The sequence below is a fragment of the Crinia signifera genome, chromosome 4 (genome assembly GCF_055691185.1).
Source record: "Crinia signifera chromosome 4, ASM5569118v1, whole genome shotgun sequence".
In the NCBI taxonomy this organism is placed as follows: Eukaryota; Metazoa; Chordata; class Amphibia; order Anura; family Myobatrachidae; genus Crinia; species Crinia signifera.
The window spans coordinates 17719401-17738038 of NC_139220.1; positions in this window are offsets into that span (position 1 = coordinate 17719401).

Here is an 18638-nt window from a genome sequence, read left to right on the forward strand (position 1 = left end):
TGGGTATATGGCTGGAGTTCTCACTGAAGGTTGGTCCTTTGAGGGTCAGCTCATAGACATTCCTAACTGTCTGTTATGATCCAGGGTGTAATTGAACGTCTCCCAGACTGTATGGTGGTGATGCCTCTAACCTCACTCTATTGCCCCCCCCCCCCCCCCCGACAGGTGGTCGTGGACTGTAGCCGCCACGGCTGAAAGGGCAAGTTAGGCCCGCCCGAGCTCCGGTGCAGCCGGGTGTTAGGTGGTGACAAGCCCACGACAACCGCCAGGGATAGGTCCAAGTGAACAAACTGACTAAACTAATAACCACGACTAAAGAGGATAAAGCAGAAGTACAAGTCCCTGAAGTGACACAAGTATGGAAAAAAATAATGAAAATACCGCGTCTCCGTCGCAACCAAAACAACAGTCAAGCGACTGTGTCGCAACCAAACACCAGACGACCTCGTCGCACACAGACAAGTTGTTCCTAGCACAACTTAAAGGGGAACAACCCCACATAAATAAACTGGAGGAATAATGCCCAAACTGCTCTTGGGCAACTGACATGCACCACAGTGCAACCTAACCGTAGCCTAAGACTACCAGGCATAAGATGGAAGGTAGTGGTTCCCAAATGCTTCAGAGTCAGCAGGCTCACGCATGGAAAGGTACCTGCAGCACATCCCAGGAAGAATCCTGCATAAGGCACGGGATGACTGGACTCAGACTGCAGCAGGACAAGAGACTTGCCAGAACAAGACAATCCAGACCAGGAAATTGCAAACCAGGAAACAGGAAGCTATCACCGACTCTGCATTGCTGGGGAGAATGCCTTAAGAAGGACTTAGGTGATTAGCACACCTGTGACATCTCCAGCCAAGCTGCCAGCAGGAATAATGAGCTCATTATCCATCAGCCTAGTGAATAATCATGTCTCCAGCAGATTTGAGCTGCAATGGCACAGACGGACCACTGGAGGCCACCAAAGAGTCAAATGCCCAAACCCAACAGAACACAAAACAGACCTGAACCATACTAATGGTTCCTAACACTGGCATGAGTTACTGGGCTGGGCTTATGGTCATATTGTCGATGATCTTTTGTGGGTTGTCTTCTCAAGATTTCCACGATAGTGGTGATGGTGCTGGTGGTCCTGGAAAAAGGACACAGAACATAGTCGCAACCCAGTGCACAATAAGATTTTATGTTCATGTTCCTAGGCTTGTGAAGTCTGATGTGGGCATTTTGCGGAGGGTGGTAGAATTCAGAAAAAAAACAAGGGAAGGTATTGGGTGGAATGAGGAAATTCCTTGATTTGTACAGAGATGGCATACGGGAGTCCTGCTTTTGCCATATAAATAGATTCCGGAACCGTAGTGTGCATAGAATAATGATTGCAATGAGTTAGGGGAGGTGCTCCAGGCTGCAGGACTTACCCCATGCCATCGGAGCCCATCCAGTTAAACCGCCGCCCACATAGTTTTTCAATGACAATAGTTACAGAAACGTTATGGCAATAATAAACATGACTCCTAAAGCAATTAATTGTGCCATAATCCCGTTTCTAACAAGGAGACATGTGAACTATGGGGGTTATTCAGACCGCTGACTGAGATTTTGCCGGTCAGGTGATTATCAAAGGCCATCCTGCGATAAAATCCAGCGTTTTTTGATCACTAGCCGTACGCAAGTTGGCCTACAAGAGCCGGCATTTGTGGGTGTCACCCGTACATTTACTGGGAGTGGCAGGGAAAAAGCATTTTCAGGGAAGTCATGTGATGTCAGCTCCGGCCCTGTTCAGCCTGTTTCTATCACAGCCGCTGAGTAGGTCCTGGGCTACATACAGACTGCACACACTGTAAAATCATTAGCTGGCGAGGGGCGTGGCCAGGTGTGTGAGGGGAAGTCATGTGACATCAGCTCCGCCCCGAACAGCCTGTTTCTAACACTGAGTAGGTCCTGGGCTACGTACAGACCGCACACACAGGGAAAATCATTTGATGTTCGGCGGTTTGTGAATAGATTTGCAGCTAATCGCAAGTATGCAATATTTTTGCAAGCTCATCTCTAGCCTTGCACTGGGTGTGATTTACCTCTGATTAACTGATCGCTGGGCTCTGCAAATGATCAGGCCTGAATTACCCCCTATATATCAAACGATACATATTCACTACTGTTCCATGGTGCCTTTGATGTTGTCTTTGCTTTATTTACATACTGCATACCCTCCAACATCTGGAGGGATGAAATCGGTGCACATTCGGAAAGGGGGCGTGGCCAAATGGGCGTGTTCAATGGAAAAGGGAGGTGTGGCCAAATCCCCTTTCCGAAGGTGTATTGGCGTCATTTAAGAAGATCATATACCCGGGGCCCCAGGTATCATAGTAGCACTCACCCTGCTTTCTGTTCCCCCCGGGGCCTCCTCGTCCTCAGCCGCCCGCCCATAAGCTCAAATACGGTATCAGGGGGCGCCCCTGTGCACTGTGGGCCTGGGGTGCACTGGCTTTGCAATCCCCTGGGAACGGAGAGGAGGTACAGGGGTTCCAGGGAGAAAATTCTAATCAAGGTGAGGACTGGAGTCCGGCTGAGGCCCCCTGCAGTGCAACCTGGGAAATGTAGTCTAAGCCTCATACTACACAAAGGGCAGTTGGCAGGTGAAGACTACATTTCCCAGAGTTCCAGAAGCCACCTCAGAAATCGGTACATTCGGTACAGTTAGATTTAGCCAGTACAGACCATTTAAAAACGGTACTGTACCGGCTAAATCGGTAGAGTTGGAGGGTATGATACTGTAAGGGTTCCGCCACTCAGTCGCCGCCAGGGCCGGCGCTACCCACTCAGCAGCTCCTGCAAAGCAGGGAGGCGCCATGCTGAAAAGGCGCTGTCTCCCTCCCTGCACTGCTAAAGCTGCCTCAGCCCTCACTGTCACTGCCTCCTGCATGCCGCCCACAGCGCCTGTCTGACAGCGGGTGGCAGTATGGAGAGGCTGAGCAGCTCCCTGCACCGCGCACACACTGTCCTCCTCCTGCGACCTGCCCCCTCTTCCTCACGGACACTTGAGCTGAGGCATGTAGCGATGTCTGTGAATGCCTGGATGACATGTCATGCCCGGTCCGCCCCCTACCCATTGCTCCCTGCGCCTGTCAGCTGTCAATCAAATGACGAACAGGCAGCGCCGCCTTCCCTTTCTCCCCTCTTCTCAGTGTGCTGTGCCAGTGCCGCTGCCAGTCCTCAACACTCTGTCCCCTCTATCTCCTCCCCTCTTCTTCCATCTCCTCCTTCTCTCCCCTCCTTTCCCCCTCAGTCACGAGTGCTGCACATACTTTTTGTACTGCTTTCGGATCGCATCACACACCGTACGATGCAATGCGATCTAGCCCATAAAGTATGCAATTCTCGCAGCGTGTATGGGCACCTTTAGTGCCTGCAACATTTTGCGGACACAGCACTGAGATGGTGTATGCATACATGTACATGCACCCGAGATCCTCCATAGGATCGCATGTTGCATACACTCCCACAATCGGGCTGCAGCTTGTTGCAATAACAATGTGAAAGGGCGCAAAATGTATGGTTTGCAGGAGGGCGCCGGACACCCTAGCACCGGCCCTGGACTCGCCGCTTCCCTATATTATTGTGAAGGAATACACTTAGCTACTGAGGCGGCTAATCCCCCCTTCCTCATATTCTTTATTAACTCACTGTCCCCTGTGCTTTTATGGCTTGTTGGTACACGAGATACTGAATTACAGAGAAGCCGAGGATACTATGAGACTCTTTTTTTATATTAATAAAATGAAGTGGGTGATTGATGAACATTTTACTATCATGTCTCCTGATTAACCCCCAATTCCTCAAGACACGGAGCGTTACTATCTATACAGGAGGTGACGCCGCCCTCTGGCAGTTTAGCGGTTAATATTAATATTAATAAGCACAACAACATATTTCATGCACAGAAGATGCCGAGAAAATGTCAAGATTTGAAAAAAAAAAAAAAAACATTGAAATGAATTTTCCGTTTGAAAAAGCCCCCAGCAAAAAAATATCTATTCGGAAAACGGCGTTTCCTGAAAGTCACATGACTCCGGGAATCGGCGGCAAGTGGAAGATTTACCATATGTTTTGCATAAGGACTATGAAAAATGTGCATAAAATATACAGTCATTTATTTTGGCACATTTGAGTGACTGTGTGGATCGGGGACATTAAGCTGAAAGTAGATTTACAGGAGGATGTCACGACCCTGACAGCGGGCGCGTCACCATTATATGCAGAGTTTTGCATGGCATAAGTGTATAATAAATTATAACCTTTGCGGTGCTCATTTGCAACTATTCAGTGCATTGCATTCTGGGAGATTTTATTGGAAATTTGTTAACATTATAAACATAGGAAACAATAGGCGTCAATTAAAGGTGACAAACCCAGCTTGACATTTTGTTAAAACATGCAAATGAGAATCTAATATATGCGTGAGGAGCACAGAAAGCCCTGAACAGCCTGAGCTGGTGCATGTGCGTCATTGGTTGGATACCGATCTCGGATATTTGCAGACATACGCTTTCTGCATTGTGCATAGCAGGGCCGGTGCTAGGGGGTTCGGCGCCCTCCTGCAAACTATAAATTTGCGCCCACCCAAACTTTACAAAGGGAGGGGTGTGGCCACACAATAATGCTCCCACTCCAAATTACACTACACAGTAGCACAATCTTATTCAGGTGCCGTAACTAGCCATTTTGGTGCCATGTGTGAAAAAACAGGGATAGTGCGCGCCGAAGGCGTGCGCAAAATTGTAGAAGCGTGGCTTCATGTGGAATTGGCGTGGTCACATAAAAGTACCAATAACACCATAATCCCAATAACACATTATGCTTCTCACCTCAAAGCCCATAACACATTATAGAAACCACACACAGTAATGCACATTATTCGTAATGCCACACATCATAATGCCCCTTGCACAGTATGCAGAACACCATAATGCCCATTACACATTATGCCACACACTGTAATTCCCCTTACATAATATGCCATGCACTATAATGCCCATATGACATTGACACACATTATGCTACACATAATGCCCCGAGTACTCCTGCATATGCCCACATTTGTAGCGTTGCTTATTCATAACACCCACACCAGTTGCGAAAAGTAGTTGCTCTGCTTACAAGTAGTGCCCACACCAGTTGCCGACAGTAGTAGCGCTGCGTAACCATATACCCACTCCAGATGCTGTCAGTAGTACCTCTGCTTATACATAACACCCACACCAGTTGCCAAAAGTAGTTGCTCTGCTTATACACATGCCCACACCAGTTGCCTGAAAGTAGTACCTCTGCTTATACGTAGTGCCCACACCAGTTGCCGACAGTAGTAGCACTGTCTAACCATATGCCCACACCAGTTGCCGACATTAGTAGCGCTGCCTGTACACATGCCTACACCAGTTGCCAACATTAGTACTGCTGCCTCTACACGTGCCCACACCAGTTGCCGACATTAGTAGTGCTGCCTCTACACCTGCCCACACCAGTTGCCGACATTAGTAGTGCTGCCTCTACACGTGCCCACACCAGTTGCCGACAGTAGTACCGCTGCCTACACACATGCCCACACCAGTTGCCGACATTAGTAGCGCTGCATATAGACGTGCCCACACCAGTTGCTGACATTAGCAGCGCTGCCTATACACGTGCCCACACCAGTTGCCGACATTAGTAGTGCTGCCTATACACGTGCCCACACTAGTTGCCGACGTTAGTAGCGCTGCCTATACACGTGCCCACATCAGCTGCCGACATTAGTAGCGTTGCCTATATGCATGCCCACACCAGTTGCCGACATTAGTAGCGTTGCCTATATGCATGCCCACACCTTGATAAAGGTCATCCTGACCGAAACGCGTAGATCCTGTCAGAGGAGAGTGAACAGCCACACTTTTGGATGTATGTATTGTTTTTATTCAAGTTTTATATTTTGTCTTTTTTGTTTTTGGAATTTTTTGGACTTGTTTTGGAATTTTCTGTCCCGATTTTTTCTGTGGGATCTATGTAAAAGTCTTTTTGTATGGATTAAAAACTCTGGTAGAATACCATTTTATCAAATATTGGGTGCCTGGCCTTTTTTCGGTGGAATCTACCCAGCAGCACTAAGAAAGAAAACGCTACGGGCTTTGTGCCCCCTAATAAAGGGGTGAGTAAGGTACGCACTCCTTTGGTTGGGCCTTAAGCATTTGGGTTCATTCATATCTAAACCATTGTATTGAGACACACATTTTTTTTATATTCGATGCCTGTTGGGGACTGGAGTCATCAGAATCTACTGAGACGGTTTTTGAGGTCACTCACCCATATTTAAGGAAACCACACATATAAAAGAAACCTTGATAGGTTTGAATATCACAGTTCACACCGTGAGTAGGGGTACGCCCTCTTCTTTCAGCACTAAAGAAACCTTTATATATGTCTTTCAGCCATTTCACATGTAAGTGAGGTATGCTGTCAAAACACATCGTTTTTGTATAGCTACCCACTTTCTTCATCATATAAGGTCACATCACAGTTCCAGACACTGCTCTCCTTTTTTTCTTTTTGGCACATGTACAAGTCCATCTTGTCACTTCCCCACATGAGAAAAATCTGCACCTGATGTTTAGAAGCTGATTCCCCCGAGGCTTTACCAAAGAAACCTTGATAAGAGGAGTACCACCATAACCCAACGTGAGTTTTGGTACGCCCGTGGAATCAAATTCATCTTGTATACTCATGACACTACCCAACAGGGGGTTTATATTAAGAGACACTCACGCAAAGAGTATATTGTAATTGTGTTTATTTTATTTTTATGTCTCACGTCTCATCATGGTTTGCTAACCAATATCCGGCTTGAGAGAAAAAAAACCCGCCCTGAAAGGGAAGGATTCCGAACTCACATTCTCAAGTATCTCCACCTTTTGCGCCTTTTTTGTCTATATCCCAATTTCTTCCAAGACGTTAGTAGCGCTGCCTATACACGTGCCCACATCAGCTGCCGACATTAGTAGCGTTGCCTATATGCATGCCCACACCAGTTGCCGACATTAGCAGCGCTGCCTACACATGTGCCCACACCAGTTGCCGATATTAGTAGTGCTACCTACAAACGTGCCCACACCAGTTGCTGAAATTAGTAGCGCTGCATACACATGTGCCCACACCAGTTGCCGACATTAGCAGAGCTGCCTATATACGTGCCCACACCAGTCACCGACATTAGTAGCGTTGCCTACACATGTGCCCACACCAGTTGCCGACATTAGTAGTGCTGCCTACACATGTGCCCACACCAGTTGCCGACATTAGTAGTGCTGCCTCTACACGTGCCCACACCAGTTGCCGACAGTAGTACCGCTGCCTACACACATGCCCACACCAGTTGCCGACATTAGTAGCGCTGCATATAGACGTGCCCACACCAGTTGCCGACATTAGTAGTGCTGCCTATACACGTGCCCACACTAGTTGCCGACGTTAGTAGCGCTGCCTATACACGTGCTCACATCAGCTGCCGACATTAGTAGTGCTGCCTATACACGTGCCCACACTAGTTGCCGACGTTAGTAGCGCTGCCTATACACGTGCTCACATCAGCTGCCGACATTAGTAGCGCTGCCTATATGCATGCCCACACCTGTTGCCGACATTAGCAGCGCTGCCTACACATGTGCCCACACCAGTTGCCGACATTAGTAGTGCTACCTACAAACGTGCCCACACCAGTTGCTGAAATTAGTAGCGCTGCATACACATGTGCCCACACCAGTTGCCGACATTAGCAGAGCAGCCTATATACGTGCCCACACCAGTCGCCGACATTAGTAGCATTGCCTACACATGTGCCCACACCAGTTGCCGACATTAGTAGTGCTGCCTACACATGTGCCCACACCAGTTGCTGACATTAGTAGTGCTGCCTACACATGTGCCCACACCAGTTGCCGACATTAGCAGAGCTGCCTATATACGTGCCCACACCAGTTGCCGACATTAGTAGCGTTGCCTACACGTGCCCACACCAGTTGCCGACATTAGTAGTGCTGCCTACACATGTGCCCACACCAGTTGCTGACATTAGTAGTGCTGCCTACACATGTGCCCACATCAGTTACCGACATTAGTACACTCACACTTTACAATGGTGGCACTGGCAGCTCATCCTCTCCTGTTTCCTGGTGTCTTCAGTCAGCCTTGCTCCCTTGTAGCTCCGCCCCTTCTGTCCCGTGTAGCTACGCCCCCTCCGCCAGTGTAGCTCTGCCCCCTTTCGGACCCTGCCGATGATCAGCTGATAATGAGCAAGGAGGGATCTCTGTGCCTCCGGCGCTGCTGCCTGTGATGAAGTGTGACAGGCGCAGCAGCAGCCGCAGGCACGGAGGACAGCAGAGGATGCACAGCAGGGACAGCGCCTCTCCTGCACGGCGCCTACCTGCTTTGCATCCTCTGCTGAGTGGGTAGCGCCGGCCCTGCTGCATAGCCTACGTTAGTCTGCCCCGTCCGCCTCTCCGAATGCAACAGGACTCACTTTTGATTCCATCTACCCCAGTATTTGTATATATAAGGCTAACTACTCCTCACCTCAGAAAGGGAAAGCTATTTTTGCAGGGACGTTGATCTGTTTAAAACTTGCTGGATATATATAGAGAGAGAGCTGCGAAGACAGAGATTGGAGGTAGAAGCAGATTGGGTCAGGGGGTGCTTTGGAGAGTTTGTGGGCTAAAAACTGTCACAGCTCACAGTGAAAGTTAAAACTGTCACAGCTCAAAGTAAAAACTGTCACAGCTCCAAGTTAAAAGCCTGACAGGCTTTTAATTATACCCCTTTCACACTCGCAGAGCCGGGTCAAACCCAGGAATGTGTTCCCGGATGCTTCCCGGCAATGTACCCTTTCACACTGCACCTGGGATCGACCCGGGACAGCCCCATTCACACTGATCCCGGGAAATCCCTGCAAATACATATGCATGTCATTAGAAATGGACTCCAGGGCTCTGAAAGATGACATCAGCATTTGTGAGCCCAAGAAAGCTCCAATCAGCAGCTTTTTTAAAGTCCCGTGTACCCAATCCCGGGTACGGGACCATTCACACTGACAGTATCCCGGGTCAATTCCGGAATCTACCCAGGTCAGGACCTGGGTAGAAATCCTGGGATGTTCATCCCGGGATATTCTTTCAAGACCCTTTCACACTGAGCTAAATCCCGGGTTGATGCGCGTTCATGTGCAAAAACCCGGGATATTTTGAAAAGTGTGAAAGGTGTATTAGTAGACTCAGGACCCCACACAGTGCATGTTTTGCAGGTCTCCTCAAAGTATCAAGTGAAATAATTAGCTCCACCTGTGAGTCTTTAAAAATGTGTCAGTCAGTAATGAGTGCACCTGCTGGGTGACCTGGAAGAGGTGAACTGTGTGGGGTCCTGAGGACCAAATTTGAGAACCACTGGTCTAGAAATACAGCTGGGAAGTTGGTGATTCGTTAATATTTTGCCCTATGGGACGACTTCAAATCCCTCCACCTTCCATCCAGCAACCCAGTTCACTCCGGAACCGGCTTGCAATGACTCAATTCGCTCTGAATTTGCATTATTGTAGCTCCGCCCCCTTGGTAATCTGGGCATTGTATAGTAGGGGCGTGGCCAAGATGATGCAAATGCAAACATGAAGCAACCCCCCCCCCCCCCACACACACACACACACACACACACACACAGCCTCCTCAGTTTTATCATGACCCTGAACTATCCACAACAACAAGCCACGCCTCTTCCCCACCTATTTCCATGCCAACCTGGTTGCCCACTTCGGGAAGGGACAGCTTCTGTATGTTCTCATAGTTTGCAAATGGGCTACAATGGCACCACAATTCGGTGTTGTGAGGGGCAATGGCTACAGCCATTTTCCAAAATGGAGGCGACAATGTTGCTGGAGGTGTCCGGAGATGGCAGCTGAACGCATGATTTTGCCTTGTAAATGGTTGTTGGTTTTAAAAAAAAAATCTGCATTTGGCTGGGACACACCATTATATCCCTCCAATGGCCTCCTTAGAAGAACAAAGCAGCATTTGCATAAAGTTCCTAAGTTAGATAATGTATTATTGATGTATTGATGTATTATTGACAGATGTTTTGCTGCTGTTACTGAGAATGTTTTTCTGTTTTCCGGATGTCAGGTTGCAGGTTTATACAACCTGTAGGGTTCAGTTTGTGTGACATTCCTACAGTAAAGTGCCACGGCGCCACCTAGTGGTGAGTAAATAGACTGGGGAAGTCTCCACCTGTGCTGGTCCTGGTATAAGAACTGTCAGTGTCAGGGCACGTAACACAATATGATCAGAGAGGCACAATAAGCGTGCACAGATCTCTATATGCACATATAACATTGCTATATCATACCTGCAAGCATTCATGTCTTCTGGACCAGGACACAGCATGGGAGCATTATGTGTGCGGCACAACTGGGGGCATTATGTGTGCGGCACAACTGGGGGCATTATGTGTGCGGCACAACTGGGGGCATTATGTGTGAGGCACTGCTGGGGGCATTATGTGTGAGGCACCCCTGGGGGCATTATGTGTGCGGCACAACTGGGGGCATTATGTGTGAGGCACTACTGCATACCTCCCAACTTTTGACCTGAAGAAATAGGGACACTCGCGCGGCTTTGCTGCGCGAGCGCCCGAAAAGGGGGCGGGTGTATGCAAATGAGGGTGTGGCTTATGCTAATTCGCCGTGACCTCATTTTCATACAAGAATAGATGCTGTGCGCATGCGCACAGCGTCTATTCTACTAGATTGGGGGGTCTCCCAACTGCCACCCCCCGCAGCGGGACAATGCCTGCCGCGGGTGGGACAGCGGGACAGGACCCGAAAATCGGGACTGTCCCTCTAAAATCGTGACAGTTGGGAGGTATGCTACTGGGGGCATTATGTGTGAGGCACTACTGGAGGCATTATGTGTGAGGCACAACTGGGGGCATTATGTGTAAGGAACTGCTGGAGGCATCATGTGTGCGGCACTACTGGGAGCATTATGTGAGAGGCAGTACTGGGGCAATATGCAAGAGGTACTGCTGGGGGCATTATGTGTGAGGCACTACTGGAGGCATTATGTGTGCGGCACTACTGGGGCATTATGTGTGCGGCACTACTGGGGCATTATGTGTGCGGCACTACTGGAGGCGTCATGTGTGCGGCACTACTGGGGCATTATGTGTGTGGCACTACTGGGGGCATTATGTGCGTGGCACTACTGGGAGCATTAAGTGAGGGGCAATACTGTGGCCATTATGTGAGAGGCAATACTGGGGCAATATGCAAGAGGTACTGCTGGGGGCATTGTGTATGAGGCACTACTGGAGGCTTTATGTCTGTTTTAAACAATATTGTCATATACATAGGGAGAAATTTAATAGGATGAGAGATTTGGTCAGGGCCGGTACAAGGGTGTTCGGCGCCTCCCTGCAAACTACAGATTTGGGCGCTGCTACACCTAATAAAGGGACAGGTGCACTGCAAAAAACTGGTGGTGTGTGGTAACATGAAAGTATCCCCAAATTCAAATGATGTCATACAGAAGACGTGTGCTGAGCGATTGTGCTTAAGCACATCTCTCGAATAAAACCCGGGTTGCCACGTCTGTATGCCCCTTAACTGTACACAATGTAAAATAGGAAAAACCTTCGCTACATTTCATTAAGGCAATGACAATTCTGTGCTGCAATTTGGAATTCCTATATGAATATTTTGCATGCGCACCCTGGCAAGAAACTTTGGAGGGTGAGCGCTGGCTATATGTGATTAAACATATATATAAATATACACATACAGTATTCACATGCATACGATTTATCGCTGGTGCACACTCCAATCGCTGGCAATTTGGTCGCTCAGGGATACATGCCCGTGTGCACGCACCTTAACTCTGTCTGGAGCCATCCTCTGCTGATTGCTCCTGTCATCGGCTTGTCCCCTGATCCCCGCACCTACTGTACCCCTGCTTGTGCTCACACACAAGAAGGTGACATCTTCAGCTGTGTGTGAACATTTCATGTTGCTGGCTAGGGTGACCAACTCATCCCTTTAATCTGGGACACATATTAATTACACAGGTTCTGTGGCAGTTTAAAACCAGGTGAAAGCCAGCCACAGAACCTGTGTAATTAATGTGTCCCGAATTAAAGGGATGAGGTGGTAACCCTATTGCTGGCGCTGCTGTCTGTTACACAGAGTGACAGGCACAGCGCCAGCCAGCAGCGGCAGCAGGACATCAAGCAGGGTGCAGAGCAGAGACAGCGCCTCTCCTGCCCAGCGCCTCTCTGCTTTGCATCCTCCTCTGAGCAGGTTCCGCCAGACCTGGATTTGGTAAGAAATCTCCCGCTTTTTTAAAGCTGCAATTATTTACACTTCAAAACCAGTTTAAATTTGCAGTGTAAATGATTGCTGCTTTAAAAAAAAACTGGAGATTTCCTACCAAATCTCTCACTTTCTGAATCTCTCATCCTATTAAATTTCCCCCATTGTATCTATGGGAGCACTAGCCCATAGAGCACATTCGTGTGCTGGTGCTGCCACCCAGTGGTCAATCCTCAGCACAGCAGCTCTCCCTCAGCTCTCATTGAATGGCAATCATAATATTTACACTTACAGTTGAGCAGCTTAATTAGTGACAATCGTTTCCAAAGGAAATTAATCACGGTGAGACAATCCCAAGCCACCTTTGTGTTGGTTTTCCAGCAATAAAGCAGAAATATGAGCTTTTTTGAGGAAACAGATGGCTCGCAGTGTAAACAGAGGTTCCAGTAATGAGTTTGCAGAGAACAGTCATCGGCTTCTGTTTGTGAGGATCATTATTTCCATTGCATGGTCTGGAGAGTTTCATCGGTTGGCCTGCATCCTGCGTCCCACCAGGGCCGGTGTATGTGTCGTCGTCTCCCCAGCTCCCTAAAGTAGCCTATCATAGAAATGCCTATGTGCTAATGGGCCTGGAGCTGAAAGTTATGGAGGGCCTATTGCATACTTCTAAAATCATGTGGCCCTCCCGGCCCCCCAGAAAGGTGGGCCCTCCTGGCGTCTCTGCACGGAATGATTTCTTGGCCAATCAGGAGCCGAGAAAGTCGGCTCCTGATTGGCCAGAAATCATTCTAACTAGAGACGCCGAGGAGGAAACATCTCTGCCCTAGATGTGCTGAGATGTTACTTCCTCGGCGTCTGTATTCAGAATGATTTCTGGCCAATCAGGAGCCGACTTTCTCGGCTCCTGATTGGCCAAGAAATCATTCTGTGCAGAGACGCCGAGGAGGAAACATCTCAGCGCCTGTCAAAGTCCTGCGAGCCGGGTAGCAGATGGGAGCAGCGCTGTCACCGGAGAGGATTCCGAGGTCGTTGCCGGGGACCAGGTGAGTTGGATTTGCTTCCTTAGGTACCCCTGGGGACTACCTCGGATCCCGGACCCCGGATTCTGCAGCCCAGGAGCCCCGGAACCCCAGGACCAGCCCCGGAACCAGAACCAAGGCCCCGGAACCAGACTCTTCTGCCCTGGAGCCCCGGAGGACGGACCCAGGATCCAGGGACCGACCTACGGGCTCAAGGTAGGTAAGTATCAGTGTGTGTGTGTTTTGTGTGTATTAAACTTGTATTTTACAGTGTGTCAGTGTGATTTTGTTAACTATTTTTTGTACTGCTGAACTACAAGTGCCAGCGGGCCCTTTAATGCGCCGCATGCTGGGACTTGTGGTTCTCCAAGTCCCAGCATGCGGGGTAGGCTTGCTGGGACTCATAGTTCGCCAGTATAAAACAATAGTTTTACTTCTTTTTTTACACAAGCCATCAGCCCGATGCCCACCGCCCAGGGGCATCGGGGACAGCCCCGGACTTTCAGCATGGGCTGGTAAGTCCTGGAGGGGGGGACCCCTTCATTGGGGGGGTCCCCACTTCCCCAGGACCCCTGCCCATGCTGACCAGCCAGGGGGTTAATGCTTTGGCCGCGGGAGCTTATATAATAAGTATCCCCCGGCTGTGGCATTACCCTGCTGGCTGGTTGTGTCCGGTGCTGGTTCTTAAAATATGGGGGACCCCTAGTCACTTTGTCCCCCGTATTTTGGGAACCAGCGCCGGACCTTGAGCCTGGTGCTGGTTTCATGAAATCAAGGGGACCCCTATTTGTCGGGGACCCTGATCTTATGTCACCAGCACCGGCTCAGTGAGCCCGGGGCTGGTTATACTCTGGCGGGGGACCCCGCGCTCGTTTTTTTTTTATTTTAACCCTTTATTTTATTTTTTACAGCAGAACCCTGCACAGAACATTGCGATCAGTGCAGGGTTCTGGCTAATTCGCCAAACAGACCCTGGTCTGAAATAAGTGCGAAAATTAGGCACCTAAAAAATGCGATGTGCAAATGCGCATTGCATTAAATAAGCGACTTGTATAATTTTCTATACGAAAACATCTGGATGCGATAAAAATGCGAATTAATCTCGCAATTTTTATCAGCATACCTTAACGCACATAATATGCGATTTCAGTCCCTTAGCGCATCCCATTAAATTAACGATTTAATGGGAAAATGCGATATCGCCATTTTGTGGTCTAATTACCGCAAAATCGCATCCCATAGAATGTCACCCCACGTGTGAACAAGATACCACTGAATGCTGATCTTATGTAATGTTATATTGATCCTGTTACTCAGTTATACATAAAGAAGTTATACCTTTACAAGACTCATCCTATCTGATTGCAAGGTTACACCTGTGACCATCTTTTATGTGAAGCTGACCACTGCATACATCATTGGTAGATTCCATCGCAGAAACGCCAACACTGATGTCATGTAAGGGGTGGGGCTGCCGATAGGAGGAATCCCTCCCTCAAACATGTGATGTCATGTGATGGGTGGGGCTGCCGGTAGGAGGAAGTGTAGAGGTTACTAGACACCATGGCTCAATCTCATCAACATACCTCCCAACTTCTCCACTGCCCTAAGCAGGACCCTCATAGCTGCGCGTTGCGGCGAAAAGGGGGTGTGGTGTTTGTAAATGAGGATGGGACATATGCAAATGATGTCCCTCACCAGACCACACCCCCTTTTCGACCTCTGCGTCACTGAATAGACGCATGCGCACAGAGGCGTAGCGAGGGCGGTGCCGGCGGAGCACACGCTCCGGGCGCAGGATGATTGGATGGCGCCGGAGCTGTGCTGTGGCACCGCCAGCTCGCTCGCCAGCCAGCCAGCTCCCCCGCCTGCCCGCCAGCCAGCCACCCCACCCCCCCCCCCCCCGGCAGTCAGCCAGCCAGCCAGCCAGCCAGCTAGCTAGCTTCCCTCCCCGCCCGCTTCCCCACTCCCCCACTCCGTCCGGTGACAGAGAGACATGCTCGCTGCTGCTGCTGCTATTTAAAATTCACGGGTCCCGCTGGACCGCTAGCCAATGGGCGCTTGCGGTCCAGCAGCCAATCAACTAATGGCTGCTGGACCGCAAGCGCCTATTGGCTAGCGGTCCAGCGGGAGATATGAATTTTAAGTAGCCGCATATCTCTCCCGGACACAGCACAGAGAGCCGTGAGCGGGCGGCAGTGTGCACACTGGCAGGGGGGAGGAGAGGGGAGGGGTGCACACACACACTGTCTCTGTCAGCACAGGCAGGGGGGCGCCTGGCTGTAACTATGGTGTACTCCCACCCTCCACCCACCCTGCTGCACTCACCCTCCTAACCACATAACCCACCCACCCTGCTGCACCCACAAACCCACCCTACTGCAGCCACCCACCCTGCTACATCCTATTGCAGCCACCCACCCACCCTGCTGCACCCACAAACCCACCCTACTGCAGCCACCCACCCACCCTGCTGCATCCTACTGCACTCACCCACCCACCCTGCTGCATCCTACTGCACTCCCCCGCCCACCCTGCTGCATCCTACTGCACCCGCCCACCCTGCTGCACCCTACTGGCCCCTTGGCATCGAGCATGAAGCCCCTTGGCATTGAGCATGAAGCCCCTGGCATTGAGGTAAGTGGCACTTATGTGTCAAATGTGTAATCGGCATTATGGTGTGTTGTATGTAATGGGCATTGCGGAGTGTTTTATAGTATGTAATGGGCATTGCGGAGTGTTTTATAGTATGTAATGGGCATTGCCGAGTGTTATATAGTATGTAATGGGCATTACGGTGTGTTATATAGTATGTAATGGGCATTACGGTGTGTTATATAGTATGTAATGGGCATTACGGTGTGTTATATAGTATGTAATGGGCATTACGGTGTGTTATATAGTATGTAATGGGCATTACTGTGTGTTATATAGTATGTAATGGGCATTGCTGTGTGTTATATAGTATGTAATGGGCATTACGATGTGTTATATAGTATGTAATGGGCATTGCGGAGTGTTATATAGTATGTCATGGGCGTTGCGGAGTGTTATATAGTATGTAATGGGCATTACTGTGTGTTATATAGTATGTCATGGGCATTACGGTTTGTTATATAGTATGTAATGGGCATTGCGGTGTGTTATATAGTATGTGATGGGCATTACGGTGTGTTATATAGTATGTAATGGGCATTACGGTGTGTTATATAGTATGTAATGGGCATTACGGTGTGTTATATAGTATGTAATGGGCATTACGGTGTGTTATATAGTATGTAATGGGCATTACTGTGTGTTATATAGTATGTCATGGGCATTACGGTTTGTTATATAGTATGTAATGGGCATTACGGTGTGTTATATAGTATGTAATGGGCATTACGGTGTGTTATATAGTATGTAATGGGCATTACGGTGTGTTATATAGTATGTAATGGGCATTACGGAGTGTTATATTGTATGTCATGGGCATTACGGTGTGTTATATAGTATGTCATGGGCATTACGGTGTGTTATATAGTATGTCATGGGCATTATGGTGTGTTATATAGTATGTCATGGGCATTACGGTGTGTTATATAGTATGTCATGGGCATTATGGTGTGTTATATAGTATGTCATGGGCATTACGGTGTGTTATATAGTATGTCATGGGCATTACGGTGTGTTATATAGTATGTCATGGGCATTACGGTGTGTTATATAGTATGTCATGGGCATTACGGTGTGTTATATAGTATGTTATGGGGATTACGGTGTTATATAGTATGTCATGGGCATTGCGGAGTGTTATATAGTATGTCATGGGCATTACGGTGTGTTATATAGTATGTCATGGGCATTGCGGAGTGTTATATAGTATGTCATGGGCATTGCGGAGTGTTATATAGTATGTCATGGGCATCATGTGTGGGCTTATGTGTAATTGGAATTACAGAGTTCACTAAAATGTCCAATGGGCATTACAGTGTGTGGTATAATGTTGGTCCCTGCCCACTTTTCACTGTGCAGGAGCCTCACCTACTACAAATTGGGGGGGAGGGGGGGCGCGAAACATGCCTTTGCTCCGGGCGCCGTGGCACCTAGCTACACCACTGCATGCGCACAGCATCTATTCCTTCATGCTGGGGGAAATCCTAACTGTCCAGGACAAAAACGGGACTGTTGGAAGGTACTGTACGCATCAATACTGGCGATGGACATTGCATCGCAGCCATCGATGTTTTTATTGCGATGGCAGTGGTTTTTCCATTCGATAAAGGAATTCCGATGTTTTCCACCATTGAAGGTAAACATTTGATAGTTACAAAAATAAAAATGATTCCCGCACCAGTCTCTTATGTTCGTGGGACAATCCTATCTCCTCTAATGTAAATGTTTTGTAGGGAAATTTCCTTAAAATTTTTTTATTTTTTATTTTATATATTTTTTTATTTTTTATTTTTTTTATAGTGCTACCTACTACTTAAGTAAAGACACACATTTGTAACAAGAAAAGTAAGTATAGTGTAGGTGCACTGACAGTCACAATATCTATTTTTAAGATTTTTTTATTTTTATTCAATAAAAAGGTGAAATATTAAAATATATGAAAGAAATAAAGAAATCTAGAATTTTAAAATATCAATGACCACTGCTCCCCAACCTAAGTTGTTGCAGGGTTCTTCTTATCCCTGTAAGTTTCCTATATGTTTTAATTTTAGCACTTTCTCCCTGTTTGTAATTTTAAGAAGAGATGTCTGTGCTTATGTTGCGAACTCCTATATTGTTACACTGATGTATCAGAGTTTAGTGTTACAATGCAGGTTCCTGATAATGTGTATCCATTCCTGTTTCTTCAACAAATCCCTACACATCAGGTCCTGTCATTTTTAATATTTCCTATAAGGAGTTCGAATATTGAACTGATGTGTGAGTTAGATGTTCAATTGTTATAAATTGATATAACAAACTGACCTCTCATATTTCTGCAGACAGATTTTGTAAAAATATTGCAGAGAGAAGTGCGGTTTTTATGTTACGCCGCTGTACTGTACTTGTCAGCGGTACTATGTTGTATCTTACGGGCCGGCAGGGGCTATGAGTAAGCTGTCAGAAAGTGCATTCATGTGGCTCTAATGTTAGATCATAGGTAATCTCTGCTCATGCATCCGACAGGCATAGGTATTATAACAGATAGCCACTGCGTGTTCTCCAAAGCCAAACACCATCTGTTTATTATACACGTTTTAATTTTATACAGA